This window comes from Pezoporus occidentalis, unplaced genomic scaffold, assembly GCF_034315485.1.
Source record: "Pezoporus occidentalis ecotype Australia unplaced genomic scaffold, CSIRO_AGI_Poc_V1 ctg152, whole genome shotgun sequence".
Classification (NCBI taxonomy): Eukaryota; Metazoa; Chordata; class Aves; order Psittaciformes; family Psittacidae; genus Pezoporus; species Pezoporus occidentalis.
In genome coordinates, this window is record NW_026913339.1 from 117785 (window position 1) to 132233 (window position 14449).

Here is a 14449-nt window from a genome sequence, read left to right on the forward strand (position 1 = left end):
CCTTGAGTCCTTTAAGCACTTGGTCAAATAGCTTAAAGTTTACTATGTGTTGAAATGATTTCTTACGCTTACACCATATATTGCTAGGCTGTGGCTGTCCTGAAATGACTTTCCTTCTCAGCATTGCTTTCCACTGCCTCTGTAGAAGAAATGCTATTAAGAAATATTCCTCCACTGTATTCCTCTCCAGTCCGTTATCAATATCTTCTTCCCATGAAGGGCATTCTGAGGGGCAGATTCTTTCTCGTTACAAATTGCCATACAGTGCATAGCTCTCAATAGCCCCAGCAGGTGGGTACATCATAGAATCATAGAATGGTTTGGGTTGGAGGGGACCTTAAAGATCATGGACTTCCAACCCCCCTGCCATGGGCAGGGACATCTTCCACTGGACAAAGTTCCTCAAGGCCCCATCCACCTGGCCTTGCCAGGGATGGGGCAGCCACAGCTTCTCTGGGCAACCTGCTCCCGTTTCTCACCACCCTCATAGTGAAGAATATCTAATGTAAATCTACCCTCTTTCAGTTTAAAACCATTCCCCCTTGTTCTGTTGCTACAGGCCCTTGTAAAAAGTTTCTCTCCAGATTTTTTGTAAGGCCCCCTTTGGGTATTTGAAAGCTATTCTAAGGTCTCCCTACAGCCTTCTTTTCTCCAGGCTGAACAAGCCCAACTCTCAGCCTTTGTAGGAGAGGTGCTCCAGCTCTCTGATCATCTTTGTGACCCTCTTTTGGACTCACTCCAACAGGTCCACATCCTTCTTGTGTTGGAGGCCCAGAGCTGGACACAGTACTGCAGGTGGGGTCTCATGGGAGCACAGCAGAGGGGCAGGATCACCTCCCTCGACCTGCTGGTCACACTCCTTTTGATTCAGCCCAGCATATGGTTGGCTTTCTGGGCTGTGAGTGCACACTGCTGGGTCATGTTGAGCGTCTCATCAACCAACACCCCCAAGTCATTCTCCTCAGCAAAACGACAAATATGGCTTAACTTGAGGCATGTAAAGTACCATGGTGCACTTCAAAATCTTAACAATGGCCTACTTTTGATAGCAGCAAGGACTTGGGAACATGGCAATTCAGAACAAATGGCAAAGTATTGCTCTGCTTTTCTCAGCTTGTGTACCTTTTGGTGGGTGAGATGCTTAGTGCCCAGCTCAGCTGCTCTAAGTTGTTTACCTCTACCTTGCCTATAGGGAGACTCCTTACAGGACAAATGAGGGAAGTGTACTTAAAATAGGTATTGTGAATATCCCCTCTGCTCAACACCCCACCCCAAGCGAGCGGAGCCAGTTCCCTTCCTACAGAACAAAGGCTGTTTTAAACAATAGGAGTTATAGTAATATAAAGCAAAAAATTGGCAAAAAAAATGGCAGCATTTTCCAGAGCCATTTGGACATAAAATCAGGCCCTTAATTACCAAGTACAAATAAAGCTGTCAGGCATCTCATGACAGCTTTTTTAAGTGATCTTTAGCACAGAGCATGACAAAAAATGTAACTCTAGTATGCGGTGTCAGATCAGACAGCTTGCCTGCCATTGGTTAGAATGAAAGAATATATTTAATCTCAGGATGACATCTGGTATTTCAGTACAAAATCGGAATCTCTCAGACTTAAAAAGGCTTCCATCAAGATAATCTCCATTTAAAGCTCAGCAATGTAAACTGTGACCAGATTGAAGACTGCAAGCACCATCACACTCCGAAGTGAGACACTGACAAAACCACTTTTATTTAGGTGGAATTTTCCTATCTTTTACCTCAACGCAGTATGTTGTGAGTGGTATATGGGCTGTGCAGAGGAAAATGGAAAGGCACAGATGACTGCATTGAATTGGCCAAGTAATGTAATGTTTACTACTTCATAAAACCCATCGTATGAAAACCAATTCCCATCACAGAGGTTGTTGTTATGTATTTTGGCTGTTGAACGGTAAATCAAATGCTAGAACCATAAGTTCAATATATAACGTGTCCTGCCATAGGATTTTTTAATTTTTGGCGTTAGCTGATACTCTACACACAGAGTATGACGTCTTGTTTTGAACAAATGTAAATAAATCTACTGTGGCAGCATGTATTAAACTGATTCAACTCCTGTAGGCTGGCAAAAGGGAAGGGAAAGGCCATGTGCCTACTGTAGTGGGATTCAGTCAAACAAACCACAGAAAGCCATTACTTTCTGTTCAGAAAAAATAGATGGGATCTTGGACAGCACGGAGAGCTGGTAATGATGAGGCAGCCTTTCACCTCATGGTGCAGTTTATTTATTTCAATGGGTCAGCTGTTAACTGTAGGTAAATACAAATGCTGTTGCACAAGTGGTGGAACTAGGGAAGTCCCCATGGCTTCATGCACCCACCAAAATAGCTTTGGCTTTTTTCCTCTGTATGTAACCCATCACAGGCTCTGTATGGAGTCACATACCCTTAATTCCCACCTGCTTTCCATGCTCCCTGTCTGCCATCACACTGGTTCACATGCTGCATTACTGGCTAGCTGGGGCATGCAGTCTAGTGCAGAGGGGCAAGCCAGGCAGCACGAGGGACTGTGAAGCTCAGGTAAGCAGGCCATCTGCTGGTGCAGTGTTAATTCATTCTTTCTCCTTTCATAGGTGTCAGTATTTACAAAACTTGTAAGAACTTGAATTCCTTTGTACCTGCATCTCTCACTTTCTGCTTGGAATCATACCCTTGTTCTCTGTCACACACTTACTTAACACCAGACATTCCATCTTCAAAGCAAAAGACCAGCATTATGGTGGTGCCAAATTCTTCATGAGGCTCACACGTTAGGAAGGAGGTGATTCAGGAAGCACCAGTGCTGATAAAAAGTCTTAATATATAGCAGTTATCACAGTCAGAAATAGGGGCAGTGGAGTGCAATTTAGTTTCTTTTAGAAATTTCTGAATGACAGGGTGAATCAAGAGTAATAGAATCAAAGTAGAGCTTGTGCCACTAAAGAAGTAAGGCCTAACACATCAGGTAATATGTACAGAACATGATATTTTAATGCAGTTGGGGATTTTGACAAGCAACTATAAAGTACTATGTTTTCAGAGCCACCAAATGCTAAATTAAGAGTGCAGTTACAGCTGGTGTGAAGCCACCCCGTCAGTTTTATGATGGCACCACGTTATGGCTTGCTCAGTGGCTGTCTGGAGCAGCCTTACTGGGGTTTTGAGCCCTGGTCCAGTCTGTGAACTGAGTGAACGCACTCCCCTACCAGTCAGCAAAGCCTTCTGCAGGGCAATTTTTTACTAAATATATAAATAAGGTGTAATTTTAGCATTTGCTGCTTCCTACATTCTGGTTTTGCTACAGCCTTGCAATGTGTTAAAAACAGACCCGCAATCCCCTGAAGTTTCTCTGATGCCAGTCAGAAGTAAATACACTAAAAGAATTAACACAAAACATACGCAAGAGGAAAATCCTCCTCTTTCTAAATTAAACCTAACATCAGGTTACGTACAGGAAACGTCACAGGAAGCAGAATCTAATGAGATTCCTGGCTTTGAATTTTGTCATTTCATTTCAACTCTATTTTCCCATTTTTCTGTATGATTTTAAACTGATAGCGATCACGATGATGGCAAGCCGCTCTGATGATCAGCGAAAGCAGTCCCAAATACCCTTTGAATCTGTAGAAATGGAGAAAACTGGTAGGAGATTAAAAACAGAATAAGAGTTTCCATCTTTCCTTAACAATGCCCCACCCTGACTATACCTACCCCAATAAAAAGCACTTATCCATATCAGATAGAGTGGTGTGAGTCATCAATCACTGAAAAACCTGTATGAGCTTGTGAGCAGGTTACCATCAGCTGAAAATAGTCATCAGAGAGGTGTGGTGAACAAATGCTGCTCCATGGCCTGTTTCTTCCCCACAGCTGTCATCAGCTTTGTTGCACCTCTGGGAAAGCAGATTTCCTAGTTTCCAGGTTCCACTGAGTGGAAAAATGAGGTACACAAAGACTTATATTCTTACTATCTCCTCTAAAGGTCAGGCAGTTCCATCTGAGGAGGTCTGCCTGCCAGCTGTGAGGCTAAGGTCAATAGAAATGTACACAAAGAGCCAAACATCTCAGGAAGAGTAAATGGTTCAGAATGGGATGGTGAAAGTGCTAACAATACAGAACAGGTTAATATGTTTATTTTGTAGCTAGAAAAAATAGGATTCATATAATTCATATCAATTAGAGGGAATCTGATCTTTGATCATCAAAATCTGAGGAGGACATGTAGGATGAATGTTACTAACCTGGCACATGCCAGTGTACCCTAGGAGTGGTAAAAGAGTTGGATAAGAATCCTTCTTTTTCACTGACCTTGATTTTGAAGGTAGTGGGGAAATTCCAGGAGACTGGAAAAATACTTATGCTGTGCTAGTATAGAAAACGTTGAAGTGGCTTGACTTTAAGATAAATGTACCCTTGCAGTGACTGGGAGTGTGGAAAAACAATACTAGTAGAGACAACAGGGGGTGACAGCACTCCAAGAACTAATGGTAGGCACAGAGTATCAATTGTTGTGTTCTTCTAAGACTTGCCAAAGGAATCTTACTTCATCACTTCAGATTATAGGTTTGTACAGGTAAACGTGGAGATGTAACACACCTAGATGATTGCAGGGGGGTTAATTCTGTACTGTGTAAAACCTGATGAAAAGTTAGCAATATACCATGTCAGAAAACACTTGCTAAGTGGTTTAAGAACTGCTGAACTCAGCAGTTCCCATGAGTATACTTTTTTGTTCAGCTCTTCCCCCTGTGTCTCAAGTATATGTCCCACCTTGTCCTCCCTCTCAGTGTTTGCTAACAAATAATTCAGCAGCTCTTAAACTGTAGGGATGTGTCTGAGAGCAGAGCTGGAGCTGCACCCAGCAGGACATGGGTGTGATGGTAAAAGGTCTGGAGCATAGGGTGAGCAGTGCTTGGCACTGGTGTTGGAGGAGCCCACCTTTGCTGCAAAGTGTCAAACCACAGCTAAACTTCACATGTGGGACCTGCTCATCCACTGCCTTCAGGACAACCTAAAGCAAGCTCCCTGTGCAGTCCTGCAGCAAACAAATAAGAGTAGTGCATCCTTGACTCCTCACTGCAGGCATGAGGGAAATAAAGCAGAAGAAGGATCATTTATGACTTTGGATGCAGTATTGGTATGGTAGGTAATCCTCATTCTGAAAAGGTTGATGAAAAATCAAGGAGGGTAAAGAACCACAAAATTTACAAGGGAAATGTACTTTTCATGGAGAGATAGAGGATCCTACCTGTTTAGCTTGTCAAGAAAAGTGAGAGGTGACTTGATTACAGTGTACAAGTGCTTTCCCAGGCAGAAAATACTGGGTAGTCATCAATTCTCCCAGCTTGCAGAGCAAGACAACAACAGGATCCAGTGGCTGAGAGCTGGAGCCAGACAAATTCAATTAGAAATTAGGCCCAGTTTTATAACAGTGGAGGCAATTACTCATGATGACACGTGGCCAAGGTAAGTGCTTCCACAGAGCAAGATGGGATGCTTTGTAAGAAGATATGCTTTAGCCAAACCTGAGATGTTTCACTCAACTCTGAGAAATATAAATGCAAATTAGCAGTTTCTAAGAGGAGAGATTAAATGGTCTATTTTGCTCAGTTAATGGATGTCTGTCAGACTCGGACAATAAGGGGAGATCTTTCAAGTATACATGGGGTAACAAAAGAGCCACTTGTATTTGAAAGGAAAACAGGCAAGAATGATGTCCTAGCAGGACAAAATAGAAATCTCACATCTCTTGCTCAGTTCCTTCATACTGATTAGTAATCATGCAACTTTCCCAGCTTTTTAGTTAGGATGTCTGATGGGGGGAGAAAATGAGAGGCCAGATTTCCTTAGGCTGGAGTTTGGATTGGTACAGTTGTATTAAGCACTCAGCTGAATTGGTGATGAGCATGGTATTAACACTCAGAAGGGCAACCTTGCAGCATTAGACAGGGAAGATGAAAGGCAGACAGTGGCATGAGAAGGGAGGGCAGAGTCTGATGCAGGAAGTCAGGGGTGGCACAAAACCCCTTGGCTGTGGATGAGGTAACATGGACGGGAGGCAGCACACAGACCTGCAGCGCCAGCCCCAGGAATGAGGCACCGCAGCAGGGGAGTTGCTTTGAACAGGAGGGAAGGTGGCCAATAGCAAGCAGGGAACTGCAGGAGAGCTGGAAAGATGCACGGATGCACCTCGGAGCAATAACACATGAGCCCATCAACTGGTTCAAGAGAAGCAAAACTATTATCTGCAGAGAATTCCCCCCCTGCTTTCCTATCAGAAGTGATTACAGCTACAAAATTTGTTCATGTTTCTGGCCTCCTGCTGCCTGCTACAGTCATTGTTGCAAAAGCAATATCTCCTGCTGTGGAAAAGCCAAGCTGCAGGGAAGAGGTTGCTCCCGAATCTCACTAGCTATTGCTGCAGTGCTCTTGGCAGTGTGGGGCTTCCCAGCAAAACCTGAATTATCCAGCACAGTGAATGAAAGGCTTTTCAGTGCTCTTAAAGGATTCACTACAATGTAGAGACAAAACATTTATGCACCCCATGGGCTTGGGCTTTCTTTACCCACAGGGACATGGCTTTTGGGGAATAAATGAAGAGAAGTGGGAGTTCCATGCAATACTGGAGATGAAAAAAGATCCCCTATAGACTAAACGTATACCAGAATTAAATAGCTACCAAAAGACAATAAAAGGCTCAAGCAACTCAAGTAATAAGCACAAATGTTCCCTATATTCCATATCTATTCAGGAGGTTAATGTCTCTCTTAGGAGAGTTTATTTTAATTGATAATCTTATTTTAATGTTATTTTAATTGAGCACAGGGGAAGGACAGAAAGGGAACAAGGAGGACAAGACAGTCCTACAAATGCGCTCACAGCTCCCAGTTAACAGTGGCAAGCTGTTCAGGAAAGATACTGTCTAGATGTCTGTGGAATGTTGTCTTTTCTGAAAGACTTGTATGAATTGTAACACACAACTGCTAGTCCACAGCAGCTTTTAAATACTTAATTCTAGGCAGCATGTGGTGGGTAATAGAAGTTGTTTGTTTGATATCTTTCTGTATCAAGAAGCTATTTAGTTAATTGAAGAGCATGAAGTTAATTATACTGTAGAATTATATGTTGTGGCATGAGGGCATTCATTTTGCCCAGTGTGGTGTTATACAAATGGGCAATTTGTATAATACAGATTTGCTGCTGCAATCAAGACTGGATGGTCAGTTATGGCTTGTCTTTTCCTGTTGCTGAGTACAACAGCAATTACAATCCCAAGTAATAGGAGCTACAAGTACAGATAAAAACCCACTTGGGCTTTAGGAGAAACAAAAGTTTATTCACTGCAATTTGACAAGTGGCATAGAACAGATTAATTGTTGCTCACCACTTTCCTTTTGCAGGTATGTCATTGTGCTCACAGGCTAGGTTTGGAGCATCCAGTCTGTGCTTGGCCACGATTTGCGTTTGCTTTCTGGAAATCAGTTTTTGCTTTTCTTCTGCTGTTAGATGCAGGCCTGCAGCCATAGCATGGGTAGGTGATAGAGCCACCACCATCCCCCTGTAGCTGTGGTAAGGTTGTAGCTGTAAAGCAGCTATTACAGTGTTGGTTACACAGCAGTTACTGTCCTTTCTTTTGTAAGCTGCGATGGTAAATAGCAAGTAGCAGGAATTATTGTGCTTCAGAGAAGTTTTCTGGCTCTGGGGATAAAGGCTGCAAATTAACACAGATGTCTAAAGATTGTTTGGATCCAAGTGAGTAACTGGCACCTTGCCAGGAGGCCAGATTCTGGGGAGGATGGAGGGTAAACAGGGCCAGGTAGCTGCCTCCCAACAACCTGTATGCTGCAGGGGTGTGGTTGCTGTGGATTCGTGTGAGCCCAGCAGGGACGGCATGCACAGATTCACATTTGATGGCTAATATGGTTCCCAGCCACCAGGCAAAGCTGGATGTTACATTTGGGATTCATCTCTCTGCCTCAGTTTTGTTTGTTACAGATATAAATAATCATAAGTTAACACATGACACCAGAGAACCCAGCCACGGTGCTGAGCAGAGGCCAATGCCAATGTCTCCTGAGCAGCCCGTTCCTGGCAAGACAGGAAAAGGAAAGACAACTGCCTGGAGCCAGCTCTGGGTCCCCAGCCCTGTGCTGCTGGGTATCTACCTACGTACCTACCTACAAAAAGAAGCCATGCTTAATTTAGTTCTTCATCCAGCTCTGATAATTGGTTTCAGCAAGTAATAGGTGGGTGATGAATTAATATTTACCTTCTCAATCTCTGTGCTTTCAAATGTGTCGTAAGACACATTGCTATTTACTGCACAGTTTGAAGTGATTCTGCTAGGACACATTGGCTTCTGTTGCTGCTTTCCAAAACCAGAACTTTGATGGCCAAAACAAGCTTTAAAAACCCAAAGACTAACAGACAGATGTGTCTGAGATGTCTTTAAAGAAAAAAAATCCATCAGAAATTATTTGAAGTCCAACGTTAGAAGTCCATTACAAATCCTTTGAAACTGATAAACCACAAATTAATGTCTCCTCTTAGTGTTTACAGCAACAGCACTGTAGGGCAGAGAGCCTCAGCCTGAAAAAGCTTATTTACAAAAATGAAACCAGATTGCACTGGATGGGAATACAAATTAAATAGAAGGAGCCAAAGGAAAACCAGGCAGATTTTAATCTGATAGAAAAAAAGAATTTCACAAATGAAAGTATGAATGCCTTCAGACTGAGCTCTTTCAGGCAGCTTAAGATTGTGTCTGACCTGCAGCCCATGGCTCTTATCTCAATCCCGTGTCTGAGTTGGTGTCACCCCTGTACAATTCTCCCATGGGGTTTAGCTCTCACAGGTAATACTGAATTAGTGAAGAAAGCTTTTTCTAAGACAGAAGACATCAAGCCAGATATTCCTTTCACGTTCCTTTTTAAAATGAGTAAAAAGTTTGAATTTCTACACTTTAATGTAAAAAAATCTTGCTTTATTCTGTGAATTGTTTCCTCTTTAAATATACAAATGTGAGTTGATCACTCAAATTTCATGCTGCCTCTCTGTGATCATTTTAGTGGCAGGGTTATTCTTTTATTTCTCCATTTTAATACTTATTCCCAGAAAATTGCAAATTCTTGAATGGTGAGATGTGTTTTCCAGCTGCCTGGCCACACTCCTGCTGGAGAGACCTCAAAGCCACCGTGATGTCCAAGTGCCAGGCAGAGCTCTTGGTGCCACCTGCATCTTCTCCCACCCATGAAACAGAAGAAAGATAGTGCAACTCCCTTGTAGGCTTCTGTTTCTGTTGTCAGACTTGCTCTACTGCATAGATTCACATTATTAATAATGGGCTCCCTGGAGCACAGACATCCAGAAATTAAGCTTTGATATACCCAGAAGGCCAAGAGTGCTGCCAAGAGTTGGCACCTGACTTAGACCCACAGTGACGAGGCTCAGTTTGAGATTTGGAGGTGATCTCCCCTGCCAAAGGTGGAGAAGTCTCTTGTCTCAGGGCATCTTTGTGCTGAGTGGCCCAAGCCTCGTTTATGCTGGATCCCAGATAGATAAAGGTCAGACTGGAGATGTTCAAGGTCAAGTTGAGATGTGCCAAAGAGCAAAACCATCTAAAACCATTGCCAACAATGGTCTTGCTTGCTTGCACAAGCAAGGTGTACCTGAGGCTCATGCTGTAAAAACCCTGCACTTAGCCTTTTGATTTGGAAAGTACTGCAGCTCCATGAACCTTTCAACAGCCAAAATAAATAAATCCCTTTCTTTAACGCAGCTGCCTCCAATTAAAACATGCTATGGTCTCCTTGCTTTCTCTGGCCATTTTTTCACTGCAAGACACAAGGGAAGTGCCACATGGACAGATATTGCTGGATTAGGGTTTGCCTCGCTGAATTTTTACGGATGGTTACCCTCAGAAAACAAACTATTAATAGGCTTGTGTCTGAACGCTCGGCCACATGAGACTTCATCTGTTACATTCAGGCTGTGTTTTGATGGATTGCTATTCCATCAACTAAAAATCCTTTGGGCTATGAAGGATATAAAATAGCTGTACGACCATTTGCCTTAAAGATAATATTTAAAATATACATCACAGGAAAAAATTGAGTGGTCTGTTAAAGGAGTGGGAAAGAAATTACACCATAGACAAGGAAATAGATACAATATTCTAGCAATATAAATGAATGTAAACCAGAAGTCTCTTGAGCTGCAATTTGCTTAAGTGATGCTAACACTACTACAGATTATTTAAATAGACTTCTCAGCCACTGTTACTACAGAGATTAAATTACAAGAAGCTATTTATGTAGTTTGTGGCAGGTAACTTACATGAAGAAAAAGGCCCCCTTCTTAATGGGAACAAATCCCAAACAATTTAGATTTTAGAAGTGATTTGAGAAGCTGTCTTGTAACCATTGCTCCTGCTATAAATATCCACCTAAAAATTAGCCAGTAACTTTTACTTACACTCTTATGCACACAAACAAAAATTTTTGCTTGCAACATCAAAAGGAATCTCTTCTGCCTTTCCAGGTTTGTAGTGCAGCACAAACTGATCTAAATGAGGTAATTCATGATTTCAACTAACAAGCAAGACACTTTGATTTTGATTTGACTATCAGCTCTTAACTGGCATTACGTATCTTCATAATTGGACAAAGAAAATTCAGCATTGTTTGTTGGAAACTTTGCAATGCAATTTTCCAATTAAATACAGTCTTTCTGCTAAATTTGGTATTTCTTTTTCCTACTGAAAGTGTATTTGTACATTTGTGCATACGCATATTGCTTAGCAGACATATTCATCTTCTGTCTTTTCTTACTCTGTAAATATTTAACAGGAAAAAATCATGAATCAAAACCTCAAACTAAAATGCATAGAGGAAATTATAAGTCTTATTTTTTAAAAAAACAAATGATCATATAGGTGATTATTATATATATAATTTTTTTAATGCTCCTTTTCCTCAAAATCCTGCTTCAATTCTGCCCTTTGTATTTGTCACATGTGAACAAGGCTAGAAGTGCCTGCAAAACTCATCAGTCTGGGAAATAACATTACCTGGGTCCATGTGACTCGAACCTGCAAGTAAACGGAATGGTTGCCAGACCTGGTTCTTCAGCAGAAGCAAGTCTCTAGGGGCTTCAAGATCCTCTGTGGGCTGAGAGTGGTCACACTCCTGCTGGCAGCTGGGAATGGCACACACAGCAAGGCACTCCCCTTCCTGGATTCCACACTGAAATTTGGCTGGAAGCATGAGCCACCTTTAGCTCCAGTGCGTGGGCCCTGGGGAACCTGAGGGTGGTGTTCAAAGCTCACCAGGTCTCTGGGAGGAAATCCCTGCTGGGTACTTCCCCAGTGACACAGGTTGCTCTGTGCTCTTCCAAAGAGATAGGCTTCCCACTGGTGTAATCCAGCATTTAGTGTGGGATTTGCATGGGGAACCTGAAGTGCCATTTAAAGGCTTCCACCCCTACCCCCCACCTGAAAGTACCTGCTTTTGTACATCCCTTGTGAACACCATGTGAAGGGAAAGCCTTTAAACTTGCAGTTGTTTTAACCTCTTAGCAGAGCAAGGATCTGTTTTCTCTCTCACCCTCGCTTGCCAGCAGAATAATAAGCCCCATAGAATTAGTAACTCAAAGGTTTCACTCTGAATGCATCACAGCTGTGGAAAATATATACCCCAGCTTCCTGGGCTGATGACTTCCAACTGTATCCAAAATAATTGTCCCTGTAATTCCCACTCAAGACTGCTTCCCAGCACCAACCTTAGCAGGAAACATCCCCAAAATTGAAGCCTGAGCTTATATGACATAAAGTGCAAGGTGGTGAGCAGCTCAGTGTTTTCAGCGTGCCGTCAAGGAGCCAGGTGGGCAAAGCATGCTGGAGTCAGTAGTACAGGACAGGTTGGGCAGGAAAGGACAGGGCCTCCTCCCTCTCCCTTCCAGCTTTCTTAAATGGTTTAGGATGTCCCTGCCTGCCAAATAGTCCTCTTGCTGTAGCTAGAAACTGTTATGAAATGATAACTCTGCTGCAGGCTCTTTAGTGTGATGCTGGTGTTGCCTCTCATCTATCTCATCTGATGAAGAGACGTTTTGCCAACAGCTACAGTGGATTCATTAACTGCTTTCAACATCACAGCTAATACCAAGTCTCAAGAGCATTGAATAGTGTTGTTTGTACTCACCTACAGCACAAGTCCTCTGTCTGCAAGACAGCCTCTGCCTGCTCCAGACCTAGACAGCCAGGGCGATTCTGGGGTCTTAAGGTCAAAATCTGGAGGCTTTGTGAGCGGTGTGCTGCCAATGGGTGCTCTTGATGGAACCTGCTCTTAGTATTTTAAGGCTGTGTTGTGCTGACCCAGGCTGTCCGTCAGCTACCAGGGTCTTGATAAATACTCTGCTGGTAGTCATCCCCGGTGATGGGGACTGGGCAGGATGTCCTGCTGTGCATCACTGCCGGCTCAGCACATGTGACTGGTGGTGCAGCTGCCATAGGATCTGTGCTGCAGAGCTGTATTGCACACCTCAGTATTGACCTGTTGTGACTGGGACCTTCACGTAGGGAGATGGCCTCCTGAAGCTCCTTTCTTTGTCATTCTTCACCCTGTCTCATGTCCAGTTTTGGCTGTATCAGAGAGGTACAGCCTTGGGCAGCAGCAAGGAAGGATGCAATGCCCTGTTGAGGGAAAGGCTCCGTGCCAGTGCACAGGGCTGAGCTGTCAGCACAGCGATAGCCTGGAGGCAGCTACAGCAGAAAGGCTGCCCTGGACTGCAGGGCTGTAGAAAGCTATTGGTAAAGGCACAATTTGAAAATAAAAATGAGTTTCAGCACTTTTCTCCTCCTGGAAAAGATACTTGTCTTCTTAATGAGATGGTTCCCATGTCAGAACGTTGCCTCTTCTAAAACTCACATTTAGTGCAAGGGGAATATTCCTGTCAATGCTTCAGTTGCACTTGGCTGAAGACACCATCTGCTGTGACACTCAGCCAGCTTGGCTTAAAATGTCATTTAGACCGGAAAGCAACTGAGCCTGGATGCTGAGGCAGATGTCATGAGCAAAGGTGAACCTCCATAAGTGAATGAGGTTGCTCATAAAAAGACTGAATCGCAGAAGCATTTACAGAGAGCCCTGTGGAAGACCACTGATTTTTCTGCGTATGTTTTATGTCCTGTAAATGCCTTATGCAGTCTACCTTGGAGAGGCAATATTACAAGAGATGTAAGTGAAATTCTGTGTTTAAAACCCAGCATTTGTTGTTCCTGCTGATTAAAGCAGGATGAGCGGGTTTCTGTCCTTTCCAGAAATGGGATTGCTGTTACTTTCCAAACCAAGCTACCGAGCCCTAGGCTTGCTTCAGCCCAGCGGGGCAGGAGGATGAGCCCATTTTTTTGCTCTTCTGTGCAGTATTGCTGCACACAAAGCTGTTCACTCCCTCAGTATTTCTGTTCCAGCTGACAAAATGACAAACCAGCTCTGAAGCGCCTCTCTTCAGTACAGGAGGTGTAGGAAGAGTTACTGCATCCCTGTCTGTCTCCTGAACAGAGGTTCATTCCCAACTGTACCTCCCGATGCGTGTTCACGCTGCAATCCAAAAAATCCACAGGATAAATAAAGAGGAATGAAATAGGTAGAAAGCCCATTAAAAAGGCAGAGGCTGAAACTAGTAAGAGTTAATTGCTCTACCCAGGTTTGTTCTCACAGGGCTTGTACAGATGAGTGTTAGTAATGAAGTTCTTCAGCAGCACTGAGGCAAACTTGTTCTTAAGGTCAAATAATCTAGCAAGGTGAAAATGTTGAAAGAGTCCTTTCCACGTCCGCTGCTCAGTATGGCTCAAATTGCTTTTCAGCCATGCTCGATGCTTTTGTCGCCTTAAATTAAATGTTATCCTTTTTTAATTAGGTAGGTTAGGAGATCTCAGTAAGTGCTACTTCCCTACCTCACTAATTTAAAGACTAATTTAAAGCAATTACAGCTAACAAACCCACGTTTAAGTAATGAATTAATGCAGAATTTGATTTAATAAGGGAGCACAGGGGCAGCCCCTGGGAGGAGAGGCTGGGGCTGCCTCATGGGGGATGCAGCTGGTTCCAACTGACCCACCACAGGGCACAGCTGAGCCCTGCAGACAAGATGGCAGTGCCTCTGGGAAAGAGTGCTTAAGGAAGAACAGAACCACCACGCATTAGATTTTTTTGCCTCTGTTTCTCACTGCGCAAATGCATTTAACTGGCAATAAATGAAAGTCTCTTTTGCTCATTATGGTAACTGGCAAGCAGTCTCCACACCGTTATCTCTGCCCACGAGCTTTCTATTTTCTTCCCCATCCAGTTGAGGTGGTGGCCTAAGCGAGGGGCTGGGCAGGCATCCCACCTCCATCAGCTGTCTATAGATTAGGTTATGAGATATGGGAGGCCTTG